This window comes from Spermophilus citellus (genome assembly GCF_964194105.1).
Source record: "Spermophilus citellus genome assembly, chromosome: 2".
In the NCBI taxonomy this organism is placed as follows: Eukaryota; Metazoa; Chordata; class Mammalia; order Rodentia; family Sciuridae; genus Spermophilus; species Spermophilus citellus.
In genome coordinates, this window is record NC_138183.1 from 191,146,379 (window position 1) to 191,171,176 (window position 24,798).

General features: G+C 46.0%; 1 protein-coding gene and 1 pseudogene across 2 annotated transcripts in view; one reads left to right on the top strand and one right to left on the bottom strand.

Moving 5' to 3' along the window:
* Positions 1 to 3,305: 3,305 nt before the first annotated feature.
* Positions 3,306 to 24,798, bottom strand: part of TSKU (tsukushi, small leucine rich proteoglycan) — a 44,592-nt gene continuing 23,099 nt past the window's right edge. Inside the window, exon 2 of the transcript XR_014020431.1 lies at positions 3,306 to 3,500. The gene's annotated coding sequence lies outside the window, so the exon portion shown is untranslated. The remainder of the gene's footprint in view (positions 3,501 to 24,798) is intronic.
* Positions 15,341 to 15,673, top strand: LOC308631492 (large ribosomal subunit protein eL39-like; annotated as a pseudogene). The gene has a single exon. The product of its transcript is annotated as a large ribosomal subunit protein eL39-like (transcript).

Consider the following 24,798-nt stretch of genomic DNA (forward strand, 5'->3'; position numbering starts at 1 on the left):
GAAGGGTCTCCCAAATGTGTGAGCACTGCGTGTGGACTCAGGAGAACCAGAAGCAGGTTGACCTCTGGGCTCCTGGGCCAGGAAATGAGGCAGGTGGGAGCACAGTTCATGTTCACACAGGGTGATGTGCAATCACAGGAATCTGGCTGTTACGTGCTGCCTAGTGACAGGGAGTGCAGGGATGCTCATCTGTGAGGAGAAGTGCAGGGGGCAGGGGAGCAGTCCTGGGGTCTGGCTTCACTTCCTTTACAGAGGCAGCTGTCCTCAGAACTGGATTTGAGGCTTGTGAAGCTGTGTATCAGATGGCAAGGTGGAGAGGAGGTGGGGTATCATTTAGAAAGTAGGAAAGAGTATGGGACAAGACCCAGAGGTCAGAAACAGCACAGGTTGCCCGGCATTATGAGTAGCTTGGGAGGAGCGGGAGGAGGTTTCGGGGGACTGATGGGGGACAGGAAGATTAGGCTGAAGAGGAAGGCAGTTGAGGTTTTGTCTTATGGCGATGGGGAACTCCTGAAATATTTTCAGCAGAGGGAAGGCATGATCAGATTTTCATTTGACCAACATTGCTCTGTTGCGGGGTTTAGACAGGAAGAAGGACCCTGTAGGCGGCTATTGTCACAGACCAAGGGCAAGATCATTGGGGAGCAGGAGACCGATTCAAGACACCTTTACAAAAAAAAAGAGCAGGTAAGACTGAGGGACTCACCTGTGAAATATGTATTATACTCCTGCTGTGTTCAAGAAAACACGTGGGAGTGTGAGAGAAAAGAGAGGGAGGAAATGCAGGGGAGTAGAGAGGTGGACATGCATTCCTTACCATGGGTTCACTGCGTGTCCACCTGGCTCATGCACACAGCAAACACAAGGCCCAAAGCAGCAAGTGTGCAGGGAGCACCACTGTTCAGTGCTGTGGGAATCCAGGGGCAGGAGGGACCTTGGAATATGAGGTGTGCCATGCTGTAGGGAGGCCACCCCAGGCAGAGGGAATAGCATGAGCAAGAGCACAGAGATGTAAAGCCCCAGGAACTGTGGTTTGGGAGTGCCAGGCAGAGGGTTAGAGGGGGACAGAGAGATGCATGGCCAGGTCAGCCAGGGGTGGACTGTGGCGAGCCTCAGATGTCCACCTGGGAAGCAGGCATAGTTGGGTCAGACGCAGAGGGCACAAAGCCTCCTGAGTAAGGCAGAGGCATGGCCTGAGCTGTGCTTTATAAAGACAAATCTTGTACCATGTTCAGTACAGCTGGAAGGGACAAGCCTCCCTGAATGGAGATACCAGTAGGTGGTGGTTGGCATGGCTGCTGTGAGAGATGATTGTGCTCTAGAGGAGGGTTCTGGCAGAGAGAATGAAGCTAAAGGGGCAGTTATGACACATTGCAAAGGTAGCCCTGAGCATGTACACATTTGCTGTTTGTTCACCAGGCTGCGCTGGGCGTCAGCAGTGTGGGCAGATTTGAGCACAGTTAACAAGATCCTGAGCTTAGCACGTTCACAGGTCAGAGCGGGCAAGAGAGAAAGGAAGAAGATCAGTTGCCTTTGGATTAGGTGCTGGGTACTGCACCAGAAACTGATAGGTATGATCTCATTTAATCTTAAAGTTACAGTCAAATGGGATAGAATTATCCTCATCTCTCAGAAGGGAAAGAGGTTCAGATGGTCCAAGGTCAAGGTCATAACAATATTATTTGTTCAGCAGTTATTTTTACATGCAAAATCCAGGATTCAATGCACAGAGAATCAAGATCCCTAACACAAGGGCCTGCCCTCAGGTCTGGAGGGGAGACTCCAGCAAAAGTATGGAATGTGGGTGGAGGGCCATAATCAGAGCAGCAATGTGATCCAAATTCAGGCTTAATATGACCGTTCTGCTCACTGTGTAGACAACAAAACCATAGGAAGGTGAGGGTGAGAGTCAGACAAATGAAGGCTGTTGGAATTGATCGGGAGAAAGACACAGAGGTGGCCTGGTTGCACTGCCGCCCAGGTGTCCCAGCTTTGACTCAGAGCTCTGCTTTAACATTCTGAAGAGTTGGGGTTCCAGGGTTTTGCACATGGCTTCAGCACTAACTGACCCTGTTGGATCTCTGGATAGGTCTCTTCAAAGGAACCAATATGAGGTGCTTGGGCTCAAGTGTCTTTAAGGTTCCAGTCCTCTCAAGGATGGATGTCACTACTTGCTTATTTTCCCAATGACTTTGCCGTCTAAACTCCATGTCATGGCCCCGTATGATCCCACCTCCTTTCACATAATTTTCTGCTGCTCCCCATTTCTTTAATCTGCCCCAGACACATTGACTTCCTTTTTATCCCCCAAATAGCTAAGCTTGTTCCTACCACAGGGCCTTGGCACCTGCTATTCCTGCAGCTTCAGAAACATTTCCCATAGATAATTACATGACCAGATTCTTCTCAACCTTCTAGTCTCAGCTTAAATTTCGCCTTCTCATGGAGATTATTTCTGATTACACTAAATTATGTAGACTTCCAATTACACCACATCACTTCTCTGAGTTTGTATTTCTTCCAGAACTTTAACATACAATAATCACCTTATTAATAAGTTGAACTCATCTTGTTTATACTTTTTGTCTTCTTTTTTAACTATTTTTTAGTTGTTGATGAACATTTATTTATTTATTTATTTATATGCGGTGCTGAGAATGGAACCCAGTGCCTCACACATGGTAGGTAAGAGCTTTACCACTGAGCCACAATGCCAGCCCCCTTTTTGTCTTCTTAATACAATGTCAGTTCCATGAAGACAGCCACCTTGTCTGTATTTGTGCAATATGACGTATCCAGTACCTAGAATGGCATGGTCAGAATAAGATGTTATCCATTTCCTGAATCAGGTTTTTCTAAATATTTAAATTACTAAGAGTCAAGTTTTAAGAAAGGACATTATCATGCATTTTCCTGAATCAATCAATCAAGCAAGCAAGCAATTATTTATTATTTATTTATTTTTGGTAATTGCAGATGAACAATACCTTTCTTTTATTTATTTATCTTTATGTGGTGCTAAGGATCAAACCCAGTGCCTCACATGTGCTAGGCAAGCCCTCTGCCACTGAGCCACAACCCCAGCCCTCTTTTTTAAAATTATTAAATCAAGATGTTACAAACTGTCATGGTTGAGTGGAAACCATCTTGGTCTTTAGAGCCAGGCAGGCCTGGATTGAAGGGCAGCTCCACTGCTTGCTAGCTGCGGAGGCACACAGGATCCTAAGCTCTTGAGCCTGAGCGTCCCTGCAGTGATGTGGGGTCATGACACTTACCTTGGAGGAAGCATTAATCTAGACGTTGGCTATGAAGCGCCTGGGAGCCATTGGTGCTCAGGGGAGGCCAAGGAGTGAGTCTGCTTCCTCTCCAGGTGCAGCCTCCTCAGGGCAACTTTGCCTTCATCCTTTCCTCTGTGAGATCTGCGCAGTCCAGAAGACCAGCATGATGTTTGTTGAACAAATGGTGAAGTCTACTCCAAGGCCTTGTCTTAGTTCTGGTTGCTATTATAAAAAAAAAAAAAAATTAGACCTGCAGACTCGGTGGCTTATAATCAACAAAAACGCATTTCTACAATTCTGAAGGCTGGAAGTCTATGCTCAGGCTGCAGCATAATTGGGTGCTGCCTTCTTGTATCAGCAAAAGGAGGAAAGAGGGTGAGAGAACTCTTTGGGGTCCCCTTTATATGGGCTCCAATCCTATTCATGAGGGCTCTACTCATGACCTAATCACCAGCACCCCAGCCCTGCTCTTAACAACCGTCACCTTAGGGTTAAGATTTCCACATGCAGTCCATAACAACCTTCATTCTACAGATGAGGACCATGTAGCCCAGAGAGGCAAAGGTATTCTTCAGGTCGCATAGCATTTGAATGGCAGAGTGCAGCTTAAAAATGGATCTGAAGGAGTCTAGTGCTTTTAAACACCCACCATCCCCCACCGGGGGACTCTTCGGCTTTGGTTTCATTCATTGTTCATGCATAGCCTCTGGATCCTGTCCTGTTATGCTCGAATTCAGGACCCCCAAAGACCACCAGAGACCCAAGATCGATGTAAGCAGCAAAGAGGTGTTTATTGCGAGCTAGCTCGGTCCTCCGCGCACACACAGCAACTGGTGACGCTGAGAGGCCCCGAGCCCAGGGTTTGCAGCATTTTTATACATTTTTTGGAGAAGGCAGGGACTTCACATACATCATAGCAAATCATCACACACGGCGGGAAAATCAAATAACAACTCTAAAACATGATTAGCACATTCACTGGCGGGAACAAGTTGGGTAGGGGTGATTGGTCAGAACAAAAGGGGTATTGGTTTGAACTGATTGGTTTGAGCCAAGAGGGGTGTATGTGCTGAACTACATGGTTTCCCAATATGTTATCAACCACCATAAACTACTGGGAGGGTCATCTGGCATCCCAGGTATTTCCCTGTCTCATGCTGATTGGTGGCTGCTAGGGGGTTGCTATGGATCCCCACCTAGCCTGACTGAGTCAGGGACACCTGGGGCAGCAGATCTCTCCTGTTATTTGTAGATAAACAACTTAGCAGGGTGGGAATGTGCCTAGGAGTGCTCTGTGGGTTTTTTCCAAGGACAAAGGTCATGTCCCTTTCTTGGACAGGCTTTGCTCTGAGATAGAGGCTGGTTTTTCAGTCCCAGGATTCACAAATGTCCACATAACTCCCCAAGGCTCAGGGGGATTTTTAGGCTGCAAGGGAACCTGTACCAAGCTAGTAAACAAGGCTGAAACACAAGCTTTATAAAAAGTGTTTACACAAGTGCTTACTAACTGCCTTACAATGGTAAACTGTCTGTGGAGTAAATTCTCAATGACTGGAAGTGTAGGCAGAGGGTCACCCTCTCCTATCCACCAGCCTCCAGCCATGTTTCAGTATCATTCTGTGGGCTCACATACTTCCTGGTGCCACTCCAGTGCCTAGCCTTGTGCTGGGCCCCAGACCTCTGAGCGCCAGTAGACCAGGCTGGCAGGAAGGCATGAGGTAGACAATGAGCATTGCAGGAAGTTGGGGGAGCCTGTAAACCAGCCTGGCAGAAGCTGCAGGGAAGGCATCCTGGAGGAGAGAGCCTCTGAGTTTCACTTTTCCTTCTAAGTGAGAAGAATTTTCTTGTCCTGGTAACATGGCTTTTACCAAGCCTGGAAAACTTGTGATTAAGGAGACACAAACTTTCCAAAGGTTTTGCTACATGGGGTTGTATAATTTGGAATTGCCCATGGGATCTTGATGTGGGCATTTTCACCAAAATGCCATATATATGATCCTGAAAACAAAACCAAGTAAAATGAAATCTTTTTTTGCAAAATTCTATGGTGTAGAGAGTATAGGGCTTAACAATAAGTTTGGGGCAGACTAAAAACCAAATAGTCTTTTTATAAGCTCAGCTCTACCAAAAATAGCCCCCATCCAAATTCAGCAGCTGCAGAGCTGAATCACTACCTGCATCTGCTCCCAGCATCACAGTCACTGTCCCTGCAGCTCTCAGCCTGTGGTGTGTTTTCATTTTTGGTCCTGTGCATGGAGCCCAGGGCCTCACACATGCTAAGCAGGCACTGAGCCACACCCCAGCCCCTTTGAACCCAGGGTTTGTACTTTTCCCCAGAAGAGAGACCTTTATAGCATATACTTGTAATAGGGATTGAATGTATCAAAATGAGATATTTGAGTTTTGGTTTAGATTTCTTAAAAAACTAAAATAAAAAAATCTTGTTTCTTCATAAGTACAAGAGGAAGCATGTCCACAGCTTCTTCATCTGTACTTTCAGCTTCCCCAAAGAGCTGGACAGGGTGGACAGGGTGGTGGTTCTAGAAGCCACCAAACCAGCACCTATTCTTTTCAGAAAAAGTGCTTCTACAGGATTTTCGTGTGTGTGTGTGTGCGCGCGCGCACGTGTGGTAGTGGTGGTTTTAAGGTCTTAGAATGTTCCCAGTTCCATCAAAACATGAACTTGCTGGAAAATATTGCAAGTGAACCAACATGACTTTACATTTCAGTGGTAGAGACTTTTGAATCTTCCTTAGGGTGGGGGATTTAAAGTGGCTGGTTCCTCAAAAAGTTTTTACAGAACCTTAGCCCCCCCCCCTTTTTTTTTGCTAACCAGGCAGCCCTTTACCATGCACACTCTTGCACACTCTTTCTTCACCTGTCACAACAGTTTTGTGGATTAAGACATATAGACAGCAGATGCCGCACCCACCATTCCCTCTCCTGGGGTAGGGAAAGAAAGGAATCAACTGCCAAGAGCCCCCAGGCCACAAGCCTTGTGCCAGACACCTGCCATATGCCACCTAATTTCTTCCTCACAACAGCCTGGGCTTATTTCTCAGACAGTTTGATGCTCTCCTCACTTTTCAGCAGGAGGGGGAACATGGAGCTTGGAGATATGTAAGGTCACCTCACACAGAAGTGACAGGGTGGTGCCTCAGGGAACGAAACCTGCAGCCCCCAGCATAATGGATGAGATTTTCCTGTTGCAGAACAGCCCTTGCAAGCCCTTCTTGGCCAAGAGCAGGAAGCCCTTGCCTCAGCAGGACCGTGTGAGTAATGACTCCCACTTCATGAACATATATTATGAGCCAGGCACTGTGCCCAAAGCTCTGCGATGTTATCGCTCCAAACTTCTCTCAAACCCCATGAAGCAGGATTTTAAAGCTCAATTCACAGGTGAGGAATCTGAGGCAAAGAGAATCAACAGCTCACCCAAGGTCACAGGATTTACTAAACAAAGGGCTGGGATCTAAATCTACACCTGACTGACTTCCTGTGAACCTGAATGATGTAGCCTGATAGGGCTAAGACAGCTTCCTGTTTGACTCAGTGTCCACAGAGACACCAAAGATCAAGGGCAAGACAGCTCACAGGGGACACACTAAGAGACAAAAACCCCACCGTGAAGAAGGTGAGTCCTTGGAGGATTAAGAAGGGGATGATGAGCGGACAGTATTGTCCACCTCTGCCTGCCTACACCCTGTCCCAACCCCCGTGTGGAAGGGAGTTTCTTCCTCACTTGGCCCACTGAAGGGGGTTTCCAAGGAATCACGCAGAGAATGTGGGCCTGTGTGCCTTGACATTTAGTGCGTGGGGTCCAAACCCTGATCCATTCCTGAAGATGTCTATGTGTGAGAGTTTGGGCTAGGGTGGCCACAGCCACTCAAGTCATGAGATGAGGTGATCTGAGAACAGATTAGATTCTGACTGGGCAAGGATACTTGGGGATTTCCACAGCCCAGATGTGTCCTCACTGCAAGATGTTGGATTTTACAAGGGTCACAGTTCAAGAGAACTTTCTAGAAGAACAGATGACCCTCAGAGGGGATAGCCAAGAACTGGGCTGAGAGAGCCGGCCAGACAAAGCAAAGCCAAGTGAAGGGATCGTGATGGGAGATCCCTGGTGACAAGAAAGGGCTATGATGAACCCAGGGGCCCTCACACAGAACAAATGCCAATAATAGCTATCTTGAAGAAGGCTTCAATGCCAGTTATATCTGCAGTGATCCAAGTAGATCTTGCCTATTCCTTGTCTTACTGTCCATCTGCACCTGATGGGAATGACTAGGGGGATGAGAGCACTAGACAGTGGGGGTAGAAGTGCTCAGTCCACAGGGTGGCTCCTTCAGGACCACTGAGCTGGTTGTCACCCTTTTGGGTACTGCAATCGGAGGCCTACGAACAATCATCAAAATTGTTAATTTTCTTGCAGTGATGAAATACTCCACATGTGGAATTTATCACTTTTTTCCCTTTATTACATTTGTAAAGTTTCAATCTAATATCCCTTTAAATATTATCATCCCTCTAACCTTGTTTTACTTTGCCTCACTGTGACCTGGCAGGAACAATAGAGAGGAGGAAAAGTTATTCTGGTTCATGGTTCCAGAGGTTCAGTCAGTCCATGATCAGCCCTCTCCATAGCTCTAGGCACAAGGTGAGGCAGAACTTCATGGCGGAAAGGCCTGAAGGAGGAAGACAGCTCAGGATGTGGCAACCAGGAAGCAGAGAGCTTGGCTCATCAGGAACAAAATACAATCCCCAAAGGCAAGCCTCCAGTGACCCATCTCCTTCAGTCATGCCCTCTGTATTACAGTGACCACCTAGTTAATCCATATCAGTGGCTTATTCCACCAATTAGGTACAGCTCTTATAATCTAATCATTTCACCTCTGAAAATTCTTGCATTGTCTCACCCAGGAGTGAGAGATGCCTCTTGTTGAAATGAACATCTGGCCACAATGTGCCACCGAGTTCCACCCCTCCCCTTGTCTGAGCACAGACCCTCCTGCAGGAGTTGGCTCTGGGCAGGAATGCCTCGGACACAGGCAGCTGTGAGAAGAGCCCAGTGCTGACACCACCTTTGTGCCAGGAATCTTCCCAGGCCCCCGGGGAGCAGACTGGGGGCTGGTATATAGAGAGGAGAGGAAATGCCTTGCCCCTCAGGCAAGGCTCACCAGTCACAGTGTCTCTGCAAGGTCCCCAGGGCTGCTTCTTAGCTTTGTACTTTTTGTGAGTCACTGGTGTCAAGCCACCCAGGATCAACTGGGCTTAGGGGGACTTTCCCAACCTAATCAAAGGCCAAGGGAGATCCTAAAGCAAACATCCTTACTTTGGGATGAGGGTGGAAGATATATTGGTCTTACAACGAAAGCAATAAGTATTATTTTTTTTTCCATTGTCACATTCTTTGGTATCCACCACTGGCCAGGCACTGTGCCCATTCTGCACATAACCTGCAGATTAAATAAGAGCCTTTTGGGAAAACAAGAAACCTCACTTCACTAAATATCAATTACCAGATATGTGTCCATTTCAGAGAACAGCACAGGAGAATGAAAGGCATATCTTGGAGGTGGGAAGAGATGGCTGCTTTCAGGGATGGGATGGCCCTGGTGCCATCCTGGTTGTCACCAGGTCTCCCTCCAGGACTGGTCCCTGTATCCGCTTCCCTGACCTTGGCCAGGATCTGTTTCCAATGCTGCCGTGGACCCTGGGAGTCAAATGCTCAGGTTCCTGCCAAGGCCACCTGGGCCAAAGCCTGCATGACAGAACAGGTAGGGTCAGTGTCACCAGATGGCTCCAGTGAGTCGCTTGGTTTCTGAAAGCTGTGGGTGAGCCCTCTCTCACTGGCACACCAGGTGAGGGTAGGGGGCACTCCCAGGATTGCTGGGACTAAGAGATTCCAATGGGAGGCAAAATTTCAAATTTCTTTTTATTACACAAGTCATTTATGCTCCTAGTTGAAAAATATAGATAAGGAAAAAATATGTATTATATCCCCTGATTTTGGTCTGGTGTGTAAAAAACTGATCTACCATCCCCCTGCCTTCTAGCACACAGGCAAGACACACACACCACAGCCTGCACATGCGCACACACATGTGAGGAGATCTAAAGACTGAGTAAATTCCTTACTAGTATGGTCAATCTAAGTCCCTTGTTTATATGGTGGGTTTTTTTTTTTTTTTTTGTCTTTTTTGGAACTGGGGGTTGAACCCAGGGCTTTGCGAATGCAAGGCAGACGCTTTGCCTCTGTGCTACATCCCAGCCCAAGTCCCTTGTTTATATGGAGAGAACCAATAGGCAGAAATTCTTGAACCTTCCTTAACTCGACTGAAACTACCCAGGAACCCCATTAAAAACACAGATTTCAGGCTTCGCCTTGAGGATTCTGATTCAACAGGTCTGGATTAAGGCTTGAGCATTTTAGCAAGCCCCCAGATGACACTGACACAGGGGTCGAACCTCACCTAGTGAGATACTGAACTGAAGGGAGACAGAGCACCTAAATTCTTCTGGGGAATCTCAGTCAGAGTAAGACACAAGCAAAGCCCTCTCAGCAGGGCTGGTGGAGGGGTGGGGTGGCCAACTCCTACCTACTGTGCAGCTTAAATAACAACTATTTCCTCTCAATGTTTTTAGGTTGTGCTGACAATTGATTTCTCTCTGATGTATTGTGCTTATCCAGAAAGTTCCATGGTTAAAGACAAATGAATATCAGGGCTGGGATTGCGGCTCAGTGGTAGAGTGCTTGCCTACCATGCATGAGGCACTGGGTCTGATCCTCAGCACCACATAAATGTAAAATAAAGATATTGTTTCCACCTAAAACTAAACAAAATAAATATTAAAAAAAAAAGACAAATGAATATCAAAGAGAAAATCCTCCCCATGGTTTCTCCTTTGGTACAGCGGGAAATGTTAAGACCTGAATGAGGGCCTTGGATTTCTCAGTTGTATTTCCTGTTACGGACATCAAAAAATATCAGCTGGGCTGATACGTGCAGTGGTGTAGTTCCTGTGAACTATATTTGTGTCCTTTCAAAATTGATGTGGAAACTTAATCCCAATGCAACAGTGTTAACAGGGGGGCTTTTAGGGGATGATTAAGCCATAAAATCTCTGCCCTCATGGGTGGAATTTGTGCCTTATAAAGGGACTGACTGAGGGAACTAGCTAGGCTCCTTTTGCCCTTCTGTCCCTCCCGCCACGGGAGGACAGTGCTCCTCCCTCTGGAGGACTCAGCAGCCAGGCGCTATCTTGGAAGTGGAGAGCTGCCCTCACCAGACACAGGACCTACTGGCCCCTTGATCTCCTCAGCCTCCAGAACTGTAGGAAATAAATTTTTATTTGATGAATTATTCAGTCTGTGGTAAAAATTACCCAGTCTGTAGAATTTTGTTTATAGGGGCCCACAGGGACTGAGATACCATGTAACACTAGACGGCTCCACCTGTTGTGGGCAAGGCATTGCTCCCATTTGCATGAGGTCCTCCAGGGAAAATGTATGGGGTGTTGGGGGAGGATGGGTCCAGAGAGTGTGAACCTCCTCCCTATGGCTGGGCCTGGATTTTCATGGGATCAGAGAGGCTGGTGGAGAGGCATGAGGGAAGGAAGCTTCCTTGTCTTGGAGGAACAGAGGTGTAAATCTTGGGGCAAGAGAAAGAAGGTTAGAAACTGGGGTGTGTGGGGGGGGTCCCCTGAGAGAACCTCTCCACTGGTAAAGATCCCTAGGGTTTCCCCATCTTTTGAAATTTCCATTTGGTTCAAGCTTGAACCATCCCCTCAGACACTATAGCTCCTTTTACAGTTGTCCCAATCATCTGTGAAGGAGGCTTTCCCCTGCCCAGTTGCTGTGTCATCCTAGGAGCAGCAAAGGGACAGAGCAGAAAGGGGCATGGAGGCCTCTTCCTTGCCGTCTCCTCGAGGGCCCTGTAGGGGGGGGTCACCAGCCCACTGAGGGAGCTGCAGTCCAGATACCCAGGAGGCTCCTGCATCCCAGTCACAGTGGCCCCACCAGACAGGAGTATTTCTGGTAGATGACGCCAGAGGGGTGAGAAGACTGAACCCCTCTTGCCAATGCCTACAAGGGGTCTCCTTTCTGCAAGAAGATGGAGGGAAAGACAGAAGATGCCAGGCCACCTGTAGTCCCCTTGATGTCTTTCTGCAAATTAGAAAAAAGGCCCCTTTCTCAAGACTCTTGACATCTCGTGGTCAAAATTTCCACAACATTTTGTGAAAACAAGCATTTTGCTTCCATCCACTGGAGAACCATTAAAAGGTACACAAAGACACTTGCTGGTGAGGGGCACGTCCTCATAAGCTGTGTGGTGACATGCTGTGTGACTGTATATGACAACTGCTTACAGGTGTCTAAATTTCACAGAGGAGGATGCTGAGCCGAGAGAGGGTAAGTAACTCCACCAGGTCACACAGCGCTGTACCCTTGGGCCACTCGGTTTACATCAGCTGTGTTCTTTACTCCCTTATCTCCCTGACAGGCCCCTGGATATTGTCCTTAGAAGCCAGCTCAGACATCACTTCCTCGGTGATGACTGCTTTGACCTTGTCAAGTCAGATTGGCCTTCCCTCCTCAGTGCTTTCTGTTCCTGAACTTGATTGAAGCCTTCGCCTATGGAGTGGGTTTGGTGAGTTGCCAGCCAGTCTCTAGCCCCCACTGTGAGCACATTCTTCAAGGGCTGCTGGGAAGGCTGAGAAATGCCAGCTCTGTGCCCCCAGAACCTGGCACAGGGCCTGGCACAGAAGAGCAGCTCGGCAATGATGGATGAAACAAACAGACATGAATTTGTGCATGAGGGGATTGGACCAGTGCTCTCCCAGGACTCTAGCTCTGATTGAACTTCATGAATGCATTACTCAGTGTTTGATTCTTAGACTCTGCTCATGGTGGGGCAGAAATCACAGTGGTACAGAACAGAGGGACACAGGACAATGCCAGGAAATGGCAACAAGTTGTCTGTTTAGAAGTCCGAGTTGATTAGATGGGAATTGGTCTAGAAATAGTGGAGCTTGTTGGAATGCTCACATGAGCCCATTAAATCCCACAGAATGCCCAGGGGCTCCCCAGGCAGAGTGACTAGATGAGCTGTTAAGGTCATCACCAACTTTGAACTCCCCCAGATACTCTTACATTAGTAGGTTTTCAGGAAGGAAGAAAAAAAACAACAATGAGCTGTCATTCTGGAATCAGAGTGCATTAATAACACTCTCGCTGGGAAAAGGTCTAGGGCTTTTTGCCAATTTCAGTCGTCTCCAAGGACACCCTGTTTGTGCAGAGCTTCGAGTGGAGAAATGTGAGAATGAGCTCAGCTACAGGCCCCTGGACCATCCTTTTCTCTTCACTTTAACAGAATGTAACAAGACACCACTGTGGACTGGACCCTGCCACAGGGAAAGGGAAGGACCGCTTGGCTGCAGAACTCAGCTGGATTTCGAGGGGCCAGTGATACGTCTTGCCTGCTAGAACTTACTAGAACTGAGCTCTACGGATAGGGCAGCTGATATATCTTGATTAGCATGTGGTGTTGGGCATAGTATTCTCTTTATAATTCTGTTCCACTTACTCACTGTGAAAAAAGAATTCCCAATGAATCCATCAGATTCTCTAAGTTGATTCTCCTTCATTAACCAATCCAGCCACTCAGTAGGTTGTTATTAAACATCTACCATGCACTTCTGGCCAGTTCAACCCCACCTTAACTTCGTTCTTTTCCTCTTCCAGACTCTTGGCCTTGGCAGGTTGTCTTTACCCCACCTGGAGTGAGCTCCCTGGGCCCTTCTGGCCAGAAGTCTTGATGAAATTTATTGGTGGTTTGTGTCTCATCAAGGACCAAGAGGGATTGTGCCACCCAGAATCTAGAGAAGCAATTGCCCAGAAGATACTGCCTGAGCCCAAAGACCTCTTCCCCACATGATAAGACACTCAGGGTGGGCACCCATGACCTTCAGATTCTGTCATTTGCTGTAAGGGATTGTCTGTTCAGATTCCATTTCCTCTTCATAGTGGAGAACATAGATAAGTGATATTTATTGTGTTCCTTGGAGGAGAATACACAAAGAAGATAGTAAAATTCCCCTGTGATTCATTAAGCATCATGGTGTTTATAATTTACATTTAAAAAAATCCTATATGGACACATCCACCTATTTTTTTTTTAAATGGGATTTTTCTGCCATCCTTTTTGTGACCCACTTTGAATACAGACTCTTGTGACATTTTCCCACATCTTGTATTTCATAGTATTGCCTAGGAGACCAACCTTGCACGTGACTGAGTCACATTCCCTGGTTGGGTGCTGAGGTGCTCAGTCGCAGAAATGTGGCAGAGCTTTCGCCACCCTTCTTGGGTTCGAGGGTCAGTGTCTCGTGCATGGGTGTGTCTTGCTACAGCCCCATGGGTGAAGCTACACTCACTTGTTCCTTTGTAATATAACCCCTTGCCCTGTTTAGGAGAGAATCTTCCGAAAGTGCCTTGTGTGTGTCCCCTTCTCTTACTGTGCCCTTGGGTGTGGCCTACCCGGTGTCAGTCAACCTGCTGACAGTTGACATCATGAAGATAGACTCAGCCCCCTGAAACCTGACCCCTTGCCTCATTTGAATAGCTTCTCCTCAATAAAAGGGGTCAGCATGTGCTCTGTTCTCTCTTCCTGCGGACCCTTAAGGTCAGAGGAGCCGTCACAGCGACCCCAAAGGAAAAGGTACTTGTGTCTCTTGTGTGGTTATTTTGCGCAGCCCAGTTAGCCCAGTTCAACTGGAGTGACCCTTGAGCCTTTTATGCTAACAGAAACCTGGCAGCCTAGCATGGGTATAACAGTTTATTTAACTTACCTCTTTCCTCACTCTCCAAGTTATTTACAATTTTTTTTCTATTATGCAAAAGGTGAATTTTTTAAAGAGACATGGGCATTTCCTATGGACTCGTGTTGCATCCCTGTCCTCTGGTTTTTCCTGCTGTTTTCACCACCTACATGTCACCTCAGCCTGTCCCTGTCTCCAACCCCCACATCGGATCAGTCTCGGGCCTTTTAGGCTCTCTTCCTCACCTCTCTTTCTGGACCATCACAGAGGCCTGACTTCTAGAGGTCACCCTCCAAATTCCCCCTTGTCTCCACTTGGAGCCAGCTTGGAACCAGGATGATCTTCAGTTTACTTATCTACTGTCCTCAGCACAGAAACAGGCCCAAAGCTCCTAGTCTTGGCAGGGGAGAAAGGGAATTTTGCTTCATGGGGATCGCTGTACTGTTCTGTTTTGTTTTGGTACCAGGGATTGAACCCAGAGGTGCTTTACCACTGAGCCACACCCCTAGCCCTTTTTAATATTTTATTTAGAGACAGGGTGTTGCTGAGTTGCTTAGGGCCTCACTAAGTTGCTGAGGCTGGCTTTGAATTCACAATCCTCCTGCCTCAGCCTCCTGAGCCACTGGGATTATAGGTGTGCACCACTGCACCTGGCCACTGTACTGTGTCTTAAGGGGGCAGGTCTCAAGGAAATAGGGGAGAAATTGTTCACTAGGTGTCAGAAAGGGAAAGGACCTCTGTAGTGCTTGGGTGCTGGTTGGGAGTCCTTGGAGGTCAGTGTGCTGGCCATCTCAGCTGCTGAGCTCTCAGGGCTTAGCCATTAGCTAGCAGCCCTTCCCTTGTGAAAGATGGAAAATGGCAACCCCCAGGAAGAAAGGAGGACCCTGCGGCCGGCCGGGAGGAGGGAGTGGGGAAGAAGCAAACATTAATCCTTCCCAGGGACAATGGGTCCTTAAGGGAGGAGGCAGATACTGAGCGCTGGGCCCTGGACTTGTACCCTTTCCCATGGCCCCATAAGTCCTGGAAGGAGAAAAGCAAATAATGAAGCTCTGGGTAACCATGGGTTCTAGAAAAAACAGGTGAGCAATAAGCACAGGCTCTGAGATTTCATCCCTTCCCAGTAACGAGTTTTGGACATTTTGCAACTTTTTTCCTGACTGCCCAAACCGACGTTCTGCTTCAGTCTCCAGTGATTAAGCCACCCTCATTGTAAACTTTAAAACACTGAACCCGGTTCTTCCGCCCTCTTTCCTCCTCTTCGCCTTTTTTCGACCATTGTGGTGCGAGCACAGAATTCGGTCCCTCACCATGTCTTCTCACAAGACTTTCAGGATCAAGCGATTTTTGGCCAAGAAACAAAAGCAAAATCATCCCATTCCACAGTGGATTCGAATGAAAACTGGTACAATTCCAAGAGGAGACACTGGAGGAGAACCAAGCTGGGTCTATAAGGAATGACGTGAAATGGCTCACATATTTATCAAAGCTGTGATCATTTTGTCACATCCACCTGAAAATGTCTACCCTATCTGGATAGTGTCACAGAAGCTGTAGTACCGGTTTGGGTTGGTTTGCTAATAAATATGTGAAACATAAAAAAAAAACAAAAACAAAAAAAAAAAAACACTGAACCCTTCTGTAACCGGTGGCCTTTTTCTACCCGCACAATGTGCCCCTTCAATGCCTGATTGACTCCATGGCTTAATAAGCAGCATTGCTGAATCTGTTGAGGTCTGCTCCTGTCTCAGTTATTGTGCTTACACCCCACCATTCCCAAGCCCATGCAGTCTTTAACAGGTTCTCAGGGGGCCTAGGGCTCAGGCCCTCCTAGAGAATATCAGAATGAGATGCCAAAACCTTAATAAGGGAAGACAAGGCCTTTAGGAGCCAGGCAGCAGAGCTGTGCATGTTTGAGGTTGACTGCTCTACTACACACATCCCACTTGAATTTTATAGAAGAATGACTTTGGCTCAAGATTCTTCAGTCCTAGCTGGCACAGTGGTGCATGTCTGTAATCCCAGCAGCTCTGGAGGCTAAGGCAGGGGGACCACAGGGTCAAACTCAGCCTCAATGACTTAGTCACCAGTGGCCTAAGCAACTTAATGAGAACCTGTCTCAAAATAAAACTTCAAAAACAAACAACAAAAAAGGGCTGAGGAAGTGGCTCAGTGGTTAAGCACCCCTGGGTTCAGTACCTGGTACCAAAATAAAAAGATCCATCAGTCCTGAGACGTGACATACACGGCCTCTTGGAGACAGAGAGAGTGATCTCATGTTTTCTTTCTAATCAGGTTAACCCAGAATCTTGGACCTAAGAAAGACCTCCGATTCTCTACTTAATGCTCTCTCCCTAGAATGTTCCAAACAAAGCCACTACTTCACATGCCCTTTCTTCCCAGGAAGTCTTTTCTGTCTTTGTCCAGATCTTAGATTCCATTGTGCATGAAGGGGGAGCCCCTCTCCTGTCCACACCTTTGCTTTGTAAGTCTGCCAAGCCCTTCCCCAGGGTTTCCATCAGGGCAAACTCTTACTCTCTCTTCAAATCCCAGCCCAAGGTCAGCTCCTTCACGGAGCCTTCCTGTTGTCCTGCAGACAGAGTTGATTCCATTTCTCCCACTCCCATCCCCCTGAGCACCACCACAGGGATTCCTGAGGATGGCAATCTGCCTGACACATCTCTCCATCCCTTAGGCAAGAGAGGAGGCATGAATGAATGAATGAATGAATGCATGAACGAACGAATGAACAACAAGGAGGGAAGGAAGGAGGAACTCAGGCCACTTTATACAGCAATAGCCGAGTACTGCCCTCTATCATCTGACACAGGTCTCTGACTTTCTAAGCCTTTTCCTGTTAGCACAAAAGGACCAGGCTGGACACAAGCTCCATGGATCATCTCAGCCTTTTATTCAGGAATGAAGTTTCATGCAGGAATGGGGTGGTGTGTGTGGACCCACCTTCCTGGTGGAAAATGAGCCACTGAACAAAGGAGGGGACTGGGCTTATTTAGGTTACACTGAGAGTGATTTATTTAATGAGCATGTCAGCTTGGGCACTCAGGAATGTGGGGTCTGTTTTACTGGGCAAAATGGGAGGGAGTCTGGGGTCAATAGTAAGTGTCTGGGATTTATCTTACTGGACTAGCTGGAAGGCCTGGGGTCGGTGGTTGGTATCTGGAAAGGATTTGTTTAGGGAAGGATCAATGCTTTGGCCTCTTTCCAGAGACTGTCTTTCTAGGTTTGATGGATACCTCCTGCCCAGGGTTTGTTTTATCACTGGGAAAGGATCAATGCTCTCAATGTATGGCTTTTTTTCTCACTCCCTTTTCCCAGGCCTCACTATTTTGGGGTTTGTCATTTTCCATATCTAATATTTCCTATCCCTGATCTTACTGGATCTGCAGATCTGCATGTGGGCACTGACATAGTTTAGGATAGAGACCCACACCCCATTGGCAAATGAGGAAGCTGAAGTCCCAAAGGGAAGAGTGAATTACACAAAGTCACCTCAGAACTCCTGTGGAGACCAGGACCAGTGGAGACCTTCCTTCCTGAGGAGTATCCTTCCTGTTACTCTCTTCCATAGCTCTATCCACCTGCCTTAGTTCTCTGATGGCTGCAAGGGCACAGCTGGGATTCCTGTGCAACTGGAAATAAGTTTGGAGACTTGAAGGCCTCCTGGGTGGCGAGGTGTGAGGATGCAGTGCATGCAGGCTCCCTCGGTGTGTGTGGGGATGGTGATTTTGGACCCCAAGGCATATCTGGCACTGAGATATCAACTGTCTCCTTCCACACCCTGCTTCTGAGAGGGGGATCCCCTGAGTTCCCTCAATGTCCAAGGAGCTCCAGCCACATCAGCAGAATCCACAAAATGCTGGACCATAGTAGACATTCAATAATCATCTATTGATATCCAATTTAAGCTTGTTATAGGAATAACAGCAAGCAGCTCTTCTGAGTCTCAGGTTTGGATCTAGAAAATTAGAAACTTGGAATCCCAGCATGGGACAGGGGCAGGATTGCTGTCTTCCAAATTCTGTAAAGCTGTCACAAGGAAAGGGGCTCTATTTTCTATAGTCCAACAAACAATTTGAAGATGAATGAAGAAAGGTAAAGTAGGGGTGTTGGGTCTGTGGAAATGCTGAGTAATTTACTGAGAGCTGGAGCAGATCTAGAATGGAAGGAGGGGGTGAGTTGGAGGTGTGCAAACAGGGACCAGCTGGCCATTTCGGGTGTGATATAGAGAAAGTCAGGAATTGAACCAAAGAACATGTGAGGTCCAACTCAGAGAACTATGATGTTAGTTACCTTTGCAGTCCCCTTTGCACCCAGTATGGTGCTTTGCTCATGGCAGCAGGATAGTGATGGCCATGCTAAGGAAGGGAGCTGGGAGATCTTGAGACATAGGCTCAGATAATTGACTTAGATAAGAGACTCCCCCTCTCTGGTCTAAAGTTTTCTAATCCGTTTAATTGGAATGATAATCTTCATCCTGCTGATCTTTCTAAAAACATGGCTATAAAATACTCAGAAGCTAGGAAATCCCATAGCAATATCAAAGATCAGCATTTAAAATATTTTTTTTTGATATTTTGCCCCCCAAAACTAATGCATGGTTACCACAGCAAATACGGAAACATCAAAAAAAAGAATTTAAAGCTATCCACAATTTCACTAACCAGAGATGGCTATTACTACCATTTTGGTCACATGATGAGTGTAGTGTTCAGTTTTATGGTAAGCCGTCAAACTCTTTTCCAGAGTGACTTTCCTTTTGCAATCCAAACCAGCAGTGTGTGAGTGATCCAATTTCTCCACATGCTCGCCAATATTTGGAGGTATCATTGTTAGACACTCTGATGGGTATGTGGGGGTATACCACTGTGGTTTTAATTTGCATTCCAATGATGATCCATGATGTTAAACTCATTTTTCAAATGCTTATTTGCCATTTATTTATCTTCAGTGAAAAATCCATTCATTTTGGGGGGACCCATTTTCTATTTGGGGGAATAGTGGTTTTGATAATTCTCTATATATACTAAACACAAATCCTTTGTTGGATATGTGATTTTGCAACTATTTGGTACCTTATCTTCCCATCCTCTTCAAAGTCTTTCACGAAACAAAATTTTGAGTTGTAATGAGGTCCAATTTATCATTTTTTTCTTTAGTAGATTGAGTTGTTGTTGTTGTTGTTGTTGTTGTTTTTGGTACTGAAGATTGAACCCAGGAGTGGTTAACCATGAAGCTACATTCCCAGCCCTTTTTTATATTTTCTTTAGAAACAGGGTCTCACTGAGTTGCTAAGTGCCTCCCTAAGTTGCTGAGGCTGGATTTGAACTTGCAATCCTCCTGCCTCAGCTTCCAAAACTGCTGGGATTACAGGCATGTGCCACTGCACCTGGCTGAGCTTCTTTAAAAAAAAAATGTAGCTGTAGATGGACAGATGTTTATTTTTATGTGGTGCTAAGGATCGAAATCAGTGCCTCACACATGCTAGGCAATGCTCTGCTCCAGCCCTGGATTGAGCTTTTGAAGTCTAAATATCTGTATGTCTGGCCTTAGTTCTTAAAGATTTTATTCTATGCTCTTTCTTAAAAGTTTTATAATTTTATGTTTTACATTTATGTTGTGATCTGTTTCGTAATGTATCCAGTCAAGGGCTTGTTTTGTTTTGTCTGTTTTTACCTATGAACAGCTTAATTTTTAGTGGTTGGCCAATATCTATCCTTAAAAATACCATGAGTTACTTAAACAGCATGCTACTGATGAATCTTTAGATTGTTTTCCAATAGGTTTACTATCGGAAATAGCAATAATAAATATTCTAGTGGCTAAACTTTTTGTTTAGTTGTTTCCTCAGATGAGTATTTTAGAAGTGGAATCACTGTGGCGACTTTGGGGCGTTGGGCAGGTATTACTGAACTGCTCTTTGGCAAAGACTGCCAAATGTTCTCTCTTGAGCTAGATATAAACATCCTCCGTTCCCCTCCTGAAAACAAACCCAAAACCCAAAACAGAAACACTGAAGGGGATCTCCATGGCGTGTTTACATTTGTAGCTCTTTGATTACCAGGGACAAGTGTGAGTGAGCAGCCACAGGGGATCTTGGGCTCCCAGCCCCATCTCCTTCCCTCCTGCTGGGTGTCTTCTCTGACCACCGGTTTCCTCATTTGGGAAGGGAACCAGTGGTGTTAACAATGGCATTTCCTCATGAGATTTTTGTGAAGATCCGGACACATTGTGGACATACACTTGCTTTGAAACATGCCTTGCTGTTCTGATGGTACACAGCCATTACTGACTTATTGTTAGTTTTAGTTCCTTTTCCTTCCTAACTTCTGACTCCAGCTTGCATTGATTTATCAGCGCCCCCTGCTGAGTGGTCATGAGATAGTGACCCCATCGTAATTTGGGCCTGGCCTGGATGAGAGTCAAAGGATTTGAGTACTAGGGTCACGCCAGAACTAACCAGACAAAACCCGGATCCAGGACCCTTTCCTGTAGGGCAATAGAGGATAGGGTCCCGCCCGCCCATGCCAGGCCTTGTGATGGAGTCTCTACCGGATTCCCTTGGAAACTTTACCACCGGCTGTGAGCTTGTTGTGAAATTGTAAACCATGTCCTTGTCCCCACTTTCTGGTGAGGAAACTGGAGCTCAGAAGGTCAAAAGCCTTCATGGCAGTGATGCCCCTGGTTAGTGGCAAGAGGGGTTGGGATGTGAACTGCCTCAGGTTTCCCTGCCACCCTGTTCAAGGGGCAAAACACTTCCCCTCTGCCCTACCTCTGGCCTGCATGTCTCCATATCACCAACTTTTTTTAGTTGAAGCTCCAAGGTCTCCGTTAAAAAGCCAAGGACTCGGGGCTGGGGATGTGGCTCAAGTAGTAGCACGCTTGCCTGGCATGCGTGAGGCACTGGGTTCGATCCTCAGCCACCACATAAAAATAAAATAAAGATATTGTGTCCACCTAAAGCTAAAATAAAATATTAAAAAAAAAAAAAAGCCAAGGACTCAGCCAGCTGGCTGTGGTGGCACACACCTATAATCCCAGCAGCTTGAGAGTCTGAGACAGGAGGATTGTGAGTTCAAAGCCAGCCTCAGCAACTCAGTGAGACCCCGTCTCTAATAAAATATAAAATATTTAGGGACACTGATGTGGTTGAATGCCCCTGAGTTCAATTCCCGGTTCCCACACCCCCTAACCCCCCAAAAAAGCTAAGGTGGGTGGCCGAGGAGCAATTTTTGCTTTACTTTGCGCTGAGTAGTGCTCTGTGAAGGTCAGGGAGGAGGCCTGGACAGGAAGGTCAGAGGACCCAGGATTTAAACCAGCTGGGCGATGATCAGCTGGTTTGTCAAGGGAGGGAAGAGCGAACCCTGGGCTCTTGGGAGCTTTCTTTGAGAAGCTTCTGGATGGGAACTGCCCTGGGCTAGGAGAAGCTCCTAGTGGCTGTGAGCAGAACTTGCTCCCTGCTGATCCCTGGCCCCAGGTTGGCTGCCCTGGGCTGGAGCCTGGATCAGAGCAGTTGGGTCCTGTCCTGTGGGACCTCAAGTCCTTTGCAAGGCTCGGCTACCACCAAGTCACCATTGTCTCTCTTCTGGTTTAAGGCAACAACTTCTTTTTTTTTTTTTTTATTAGTTGTTCACAACATTACAAAGCTCTTGACATATCATATTTCATACATTAGATTGAAGTGGGTTATGAACCCCCAATTTTACCCCAAATGCAGATTGCAGAATCACGTCGGTTACACATCCACAATTTTACATAATGCCCTATTAGTAATTGTTGTATTCTGCTACCTTTCCTATCCCCTACTATCCCCCCTCCCCTCCCCTCCCATCTTCTCTCTCTACCCCATCTACTGTAATTCATTTCTCTCCTTGTTTATTTTCCCATTCCCCTCACAACCTCTTACATGTAATTTTGTATAGCAATGAGGGTCTCCCTTCATTTCCATGCAATTTCCCTTTTCTCTCCCTTTCCCTCCCATCTCATGTCTCTGTTTAATGTTAATCTTTTCTTCCTGCTCTTCCTCCCTGCTCTGTTCATAGTTGCTCTCATTATATCAAAGAAGACATTTGGTATTTGTTTTTTAGGGATTGGCTAGCTTCACTAAGCATAATCTGCTCTAGTGCCATCCATTTCCCTGCAAATTCTATGATTTTGTTGTTTTTTATTGCTGCATAGTACTCCATTGTGTATAGATGCCACATTTTTTTTATCCATTCATCTATTGAAGGGCATCTGGGTTGGTTCCACAGTCTAGCTATTGTGAATTGTGCTGCTATGAACATCGATGTGGCAGTATCCCTGTAGCATGCTCTTTTAAGGTCTTCAGGGAATAGTCCAAGAAGGGCAATAGCAGGGTCAAATGGTGGTTCCATTCCCAGCTTTCCCAGGAATCTCCAAACTGCTTTCCAAATTGGCCGCACCAATTTGCAGTCCCACCAGCAATGTACAAGAGTACCCTTTTCTCCACATCCTCACCAGCACTTGTTGTTTGACTTCATAGTGGCTGCCAATCTTACTGGAGTGAGATGGTATCTTAGGGTGGTTTTGATTTGCATTTCTCTGACTGCTAGAGATGGTGAGCATTTTTTCATGTACTTGTTGATTGATTGTATATCCTCCTCTGAGAAGTGTCTGTTCAGGTCCTTGGCCCATTTGTTGATTGGGTTATTTGTTATCTTATTGTCTAATTTTTTGAGTTCTTTGTATACTCTGGATATTAGGGCTCTATCTGAAGTGTGAGGAGTAAAAATTTGTTCCCAGGATGTAGGCTCCCTATTTACCTCTCTTATTGTTTCTCTTGCTGAGAAAAAACTTTTCAGTTTAAGGAAGTCCCATTTGTTGATTCTTGTTATTAACTCTTGTGCTATGGGTGTCCTATTAAGGAATTTGGAGCCCGACCCCACAATATGTAGATCGGAGCCAACTTTTTCTTCTATCAGATGCAGAGTCTCTGATTTGATATCAAGCTCCTTGATCCATTTTGAGTTAAGTTTTGTGCATGGCGAGAGAAAGGGATTCAGTTTCATTTTGTTGCATATGGATTTCCAATTTTCCCAGCACCATTTGTTGAAGATGCTATCCTTCCTCCATTGCATGCTTTTAGCCCCTTTATCAAATATAAGAGAGTTGTAACTTTGTGGATTAGTCTCTGTGTCCTCTATTCTATACCATTGGTCCACCCCCTGTTTTGGTACCAGTACCATGCTGTTTTTGTCACTATTGCTCTGTAATATAGTTGGAAATCTGGTATCGCTATACCGCCTGATTCACACTTCCTGTTTAGAATTGCTTTTGCTATTCTGCGTCTTTTATTTTTCCATATGAATTTCATGATTGCTTTATCTATTTCTACAAGAAATGCTGTTGGGATTTTGATTGGCATTGCATTAAACCTATAGAGAACTTTTGGTAATATCGCCATTTCGATGATGTTAGTTCTGTCTATCCATGAACAGGGTATATTTTTCCATCTTCTAAGATCTTCTTCTACTTCTCTCTTTAGGGTTCTGTAGTTTTCATTGTATAAATCTTTCACCTCTTTTGTTAGGTTGATTCCCAAGTATTTTATTTTTTTTGAGGATATTGTGAATGGAGTGTTTTTCCTCATTTCCGTTTCAGAAGTTTTGTCGCTGATATACAGGAATGCATTTGATTTATGCGTGTTGATTTTATATCCTGCCACTTTGCTGAATTCATTTATTAGTTCTAGTAGTTTCTTTGTAGACCCTTTTGGGTCTTCTAGGTATAGAATCATGTCATCTGCAAATAGTGATAATTTAAGTTCTTCTTTTCCAATTTTTATGCCTTTAATTTCTTTTGTCTGTCTAATTGCTCTGGCCAGTGTTTTGAGAACTATATTGAATAGAAGTGGTGATAGAGGGCATCCCTGTCTTGTTCCGGATTTTAGAGGGAATGCCTTCAACTTTTGTCCATTCAGAATGATGCTAGCCTGAGGCTTGGCATAGATAGCTTTTACAATGTCAAGGTAAGTTCCTGTTATCCCTAGTTTTTCTAATGTTTTGAACATAAAGGGATGCTGTACTTTGTCGAATGCTTTCTCTGTGTCTATCGAGATGATCATATGGTTCTTATCTTTAAGTCTATTGATGTGGTGAATAACATTTATTGATTTCCGTATATTGAACCATCCTTGCATCCCAGGGATGAATCCTACTTGATCATGGTGCACAATTTTTTTGATGTGTTTTTGTATTCGATTCGCCAGAATTTTATTGAGGAATTTTGCATCTAGGTTCATTAGAGATATTGGTCTGTAGTTTTCTTTCTTTGAGGTGTCTTTGTCTGGTTTTGGAATCAAGGGCAACAACTTCTTAACTGGTCTCTGCATCTACTCTGGAGCTCACAACATGGCCATCATTGTGAAATGTCCACTAAAGCCCACTACCCCTCTGCCTAACAGCCTCTTCTGGGTCTTCCCCTGAAATGGAGTAAAAGGCTCCTCCCCACAGTGGCACTCAGGCAGGCCCCCCCACCACCACCACCTTGGTTCTCCCCACAAACACTTTGCTCTCTTCCTGGCAGCCACCCACCAGCCTTTCGCCCTCCCTTGGGCAAGGCCCTAGCTTCCTCCATTCATTCAAGCCTTAGGTCAAACGTGACAGTGTGTGCCGCTGAGTCCCCTCTGTGACAACACCTCACATCCGCTCTGCCCTCTCTG